This window comes from Acinonyx jubatus, chromosome F2 (assembly GCF_027475565.1).
Source record: "Acinonyx jubatus isolate Ajub_Pintada_27869175 chromosome F2, VMU_Ajub_asm_v1.0, whole genome shotgun sequence".
NCBI classification, from domain to species: domain Eukaryota; kingdom Metazoa; phylum Chordata; class Mammalia; order Carnivora; family Felidae; genus Acinonyx; species Acinonyx jubatus.
The window spans coordinates 34,978,656-34,983,884 of record NC_069394.1 but is presented as its reverse complement, the minus strand read 5'-3'; positions in this window follow the sequence as shown (position 1 = coordinate 34,983,884).

Here is a 5,229-nt window from a genome sequence, read left to right as displayed (position 1 = left end):
AGCAGCTGTGCTGTACTAAGTTACTAAGGGTAAAGTTATCAATGAAATCTAGAGGTGGATCCAGCTCCTGCAGAGTTGATTCACTGGATGCATAAGGCAATGCAAGCTAATAAGAAAAGGGAGAAATATCTGTTAAATAAGAAAAATCCAAATGAGTAAATTTGAAGATCTACTTGGCTTTATTCCGTGACTCATGAATCAGGCAGCATTCCACTTCTAACAAATACAAAGGAGCTCCAAGGACCTACACTAGATGTAAGGCTTTTGTAAGTAGAAGGAAGATGGGATAGGAAGGATCAGAATACCTCATCTTTCTTTGGGAAGTGAAAAAGGTCTATGTCGCAGATTGATTACCTCATTGGTGCTAACCAGAAAATTACAAACTGACAGTTAAAACTACATTCCTGGAGAAAGCTGAAACTGCAATTAGGTTAGGCCTTAAGCCTTGGTTTTGTGACATGGGCTTAGTGCAAGTGACTTCTTTTTGGGCCTCTTGTTTCTTTTTGATATTTTCCCTCTTTTGATAATAGAGAGATACAATAAAAATTTAAGGCATTAGCACTACTCTTTGCTATTACTTGCAGCTTTTCTTGGTTCTTTGTGTGGTATCCAGAAGTCATTGCATTTTTTGCTTATTCCCTGTGATATACATAGGTCATGGCTTTAGATTCACAACCTGTAAGTTGGTTATTCTTTTCATTCCTTTTATGATGTCCCAGTATTAGGGAGATCATTTTCTTGGTGGTTAGCAGCTGCAAACATGCATGTAAAGCGTTTGAGAGAGTACAATATATGAGGGAATTATTTTGATTATAATCAGGATAATTACCAGTGTTTGGAGTGCACTTTGGAATATGATACCCAAGATCCAAACCAGTCAAACTCAAATAAATCAAAGAAAGACCCTGATGAAGGAGTCACCCTTTAAGCCTAGTGCCTTGCTCAGATCTTATGTAACTGAGTTTTAACTTCCCCAGAAGTGTTAATGCAGATGTAGCAGGTGGTGTTGGCCACAGAGCAGATACTTATTTGTTCAACTAAAAGATGTTAAGAATATCCTATCTCCAAGAGCAACTTTGGCCAGAAAGTGTAAACATTTTTCTTGGGCAGCTATTGTCTTGTCAGTGGATTATGCAATATCTTAAAGAGTTAAAGAGAGATTTCTAATCATAGGCTCATTTACATTTACTCCAACCATGGAAGTAGGGCCCTACCAAAGGAAGTGAATTCTAAATCATGAAAGCCTCATGGTAGTTCCTTTCTTTTCTTCTTTTTTTTTTTGTTTGTTTTTAATTTTTTTATCATTTTATTTTGTTTTGTCTTGTTTTGTTTCATCGCGAGAAGTGTACTCTTTAATCCTCATGCCCTATCTCCTCTGTTTCCCCACCACCTCCCTCTGGTAACCATCAGTTTGTTCTCTATAGTTAAGAGTCGTTTCTTGGTTTGTCTCTTTTTTTCTTTGCTTGTTTGTTTTGTTTCTTAAATTCCACACATGATGACATCATATGGTATTCCCCCCACTCTGGCTTATTTCATTAGCATTATACTCTCTAGCTCTATCCATGTTGTTGCAAACAGAAAGATTTATTTCTTTTTTATTGCTAAATAGTATTCCATTGTGTGTGTGTGTGTGTGTGTGTGTGTGTGTGTGTGTGTGTGTGTGTGTATACCATATCTTCTTTATCCATTCATCTACCAGTGGGCATTTGGGCTGCTTACATGCTTTGGCTATTGTAAATAATGCTGCAGTAAACATAGGGGTACATGTATCCCTTTGAATTAGTGTTTTTGTATTTTGGTGGGTAAATACCCATAGTGTGATTACTGGATCATAGGGTAGTTCTATATTTAACATTTTTAGGAATCTCCACAATGTTTTCCACAATGGCTGCACCAATTTGCATTCCCACCAACTGTGCAAGAGGGTTACTTTTTCTCTGCATCCTTGCCCACACTTGCTGTTCCTTATGTTTTTGATTTTAGCCATTCTGACAGGTGTAAGATGATATCTCATTGTAGTTTTGATTTGCATTTCTCTAATGATGTGTGATGTTGAGCGTCTTTTCATGTGTCTGTTGGCCATCTGTCTTTGGAGAAATGTCTGTTCATGTCTTCTGCCTATTTTTTAGTTGTCTGTTTTTTGGATGTTGAGTTGCAGGAGTTCTTTATAGATTTTGAATTCTAACCCTTTATCGGATATGTCATTTGCAAATATCTTCTCCCATTCCATGGGTTGTCTTTTAGTTATATTGATTGTTTCCTTTGCTGTGCAGAAGCTTTTAAGTTTGCTGTGGTCCCAGCAACTTTTATTGCTTTTATTTCCCTTGCCTCAAGGGGCATATCTAGAAAAGTGTTTCTATGGCCAGTGTCAGAGAGATTATTGCCCGTGCTTCCTTCAAGAATTTTTATGGTTTCAGGTCTCACATACAGGTCTTTAATGCATTTTGAGTTTATTTTTGTGTATGGCCAAAGTCGTCCAGTTACATTCTTTTGCATGTGGCAGTCCAGTTTTCTCAACACCATTTGTTAAAGAGACTGACTTTTTCCCATTGGATATTGTTTCCTGCTTTTTCAAAGATTAATTGACCATATAATTATGGGTTTATTTCTGGGTTTTCTGTTGTATTCCATGGATCTATGTGTCTTTTTATGCCAGTAACATACTATTTGAATTATTACTGCATTGTAATATAACTTGAAATCTGGAATTGCAATGCCTCCAGTTTTTCTTTTTGAAGATTGCTTTAGCTTTTTGGGTTGGTTTTTTGTGTGTGTGTGTGTGGTTTCATACAAATTTTAGGATTGTTTATTCTAGTTCTGTGAAAAATAGTCTTGATATTTTGATAGGGATTGCATTAAATGCATAGGTTGCTTGGAGTAGTATAGACATTTTAACAATATTCTTCCAATTCATGAGCATGGGATATCTTTCTATTTCTTTGTCATCTTCGGTTTCTTTCATCAATGTTTTCAGAGTACAGGTTTTTCACCTCTTTGGTTAAGTTTTTCCTATATATTTTGTTATTTTTGGTGAAATTGTAAATGGGATTGTTTTCTTAATTTCTCTTTCTGCTGTTTCATTATTAGTGTATAGAAATGCAACAGATTTCTGTACTTTGATTTTGTATCCTGTGACCTTACTGAATTCATTTATCAGTTCTAGTAGCTTTTTGGTGGAGTCTTTAGGGTTTTCTATATATAGTATCATGTTATCTGCAAATAGTGAGAGTTTTACTTTTTTCTTACCAATGTGGATGCCTTTTATTTCTTTATGTTATCTAATTTCTGTGGCTAGAATTTCCAGTACTATGTTGAATAAAAGTGGATATCCTTGTCTTGTTCCTGACCTTAGGGGAAAAGCTCTAGTTTTTCCCCATTGAGTATGATGTTAGCTGTGGGTGTTTCATATAAGGCCTTTTTTTGTGTTGAGATATTGTCTTTTTCATGGTTTGCTCATTTTCTTTAATAGTATATTTAGATTTCTTAACTACTTTGCAGAGCGTTTTCATTCTGAATGGATGTTGTTCTTTGTCAAATGCTTTCTCTGCATTTATTGAAGTGATATGATTTTTTATCCTTTCTCTTATTGATGTGATATATCATATTGATTGTTTTGTGAATATTGAACCACCCTTGCATCCCAGGAATAAATCCTACTTGATAGTGGTGTATATTTTTAAAATATATTTTTTGAATTCAGTTTGCTAATATTTTATTGAGGATTTTTGCATGTATACTCATGAGAGATATTGGCCTGTAGTTCATTCATTCTTTTCTTTTCTTTCTTTCTTCCTTTCTTCCTTCCTTTCTTTCTTTCTCTCTTAACTTCTTTCTTTCTTTCTTTCTTTCTTTCTTTCTTTCTTTCTTTCTTTGTGGTGTTTTTATCTGGTTTTGGTATCAGGGTAATATTGGTTTCATGCAATAAATTTGAAAGTTTCCTTCCTCTTGTATTTTTTTGGAGTAGTTTGAGACGTATGGATATTAACTCTAAATGTTTGGTAGAATTTGCCTGTGAAGCCATCTGGTCTTGGACTTTTGTTTTTGGAGAATTTTTTGATTGCCGATTCAATTTCATTGCTGGTGATTGGTCTGTTTAAATTTTCTATTTCCTACTACTTTAGTTTTGGTAGCTTATAAGTTTCTAGGAATTTATCCATTTTTTCTAAGTTGCCCAATTTGTTGGTATATAAGCTTCCATAATATTCTCCTATAATTGTATTTCTGTGGTGTTTGTTATTTCTCCTCTTATATTAGTAATTTTTTGTATTTGGGCCCCCTTTTTTTCTTAGTGAGTCTTTCTAGAGTTTTATGAATTTTGTTGATCTTTTCAAAGAACAGTCTCCTGATTTTATTTGATTAGTGTTCTAATGTTTTTAGGTTTTTGCTCTATCTTTTTTATTTCCTTTCTTTGCTGGGTTTGAGTTTTATATGTTGTTCTTGTTCTAGCTCCTTTAGGTGTACAGTTAGATTGTTTATTTAAGACTTTTCTTGCTTCTTGAGATAGGTCTCTGTTGCTATACAGTTCTCTCTAAGAACTACTTTTGCTGTGTCCCAAAGGTTTTGAACCATTATGTTTTCATTTTCATTTGTTTCCATGTACTTTTTTATTTCTTTTATTTGCTGATTGACCCATTCATTGTTTAGTTGCATGTTATTTAGCCTCCATGTATTTGTGGTCTTTCCAGATTTTTTCTTGTGCTTGACTTCTAGTTTTATATGTTATGGTCAGAAATGCCATGGTATGGCTTAGATCTTTTTGAATTTGTTGAGGCTTTTTTTATGGACTTATATGTGATCTATTCTGGAGAATGTTCCATGTGCATTTGAAAAGAATGTGTATTCTGCTGCTTTAGGATGGAATGTTTTGAGTATATCTGTTAAATCCATCTGTTTCAGTGTCTTATTCAAAGCCATTGTTTCCTTGTTGATTTTCTGATTAGATGATCTGTCAATTGATGTGTGGTGTTAAGCCCCCTACTATTATTGTATTACTGATTAGTTCGTTTATGTTTGTTATTAACTGTTTTATGTATTTGGGTGGTTTCAAGCTGGAAGCATAAATATTTACAATTGTTATATCTTCTTGTTGAATTATCCCCTTTATTATTACATAATGTCTTTCTTTGTCTCTTGTTACAGTCATTGTTTTAAAGTCTTTTGTCTGATATAAGTATTGCTACTCTGGCTTTCTTTTGACATCCATTTGCATAAATGTTTCTTCATCCCCTC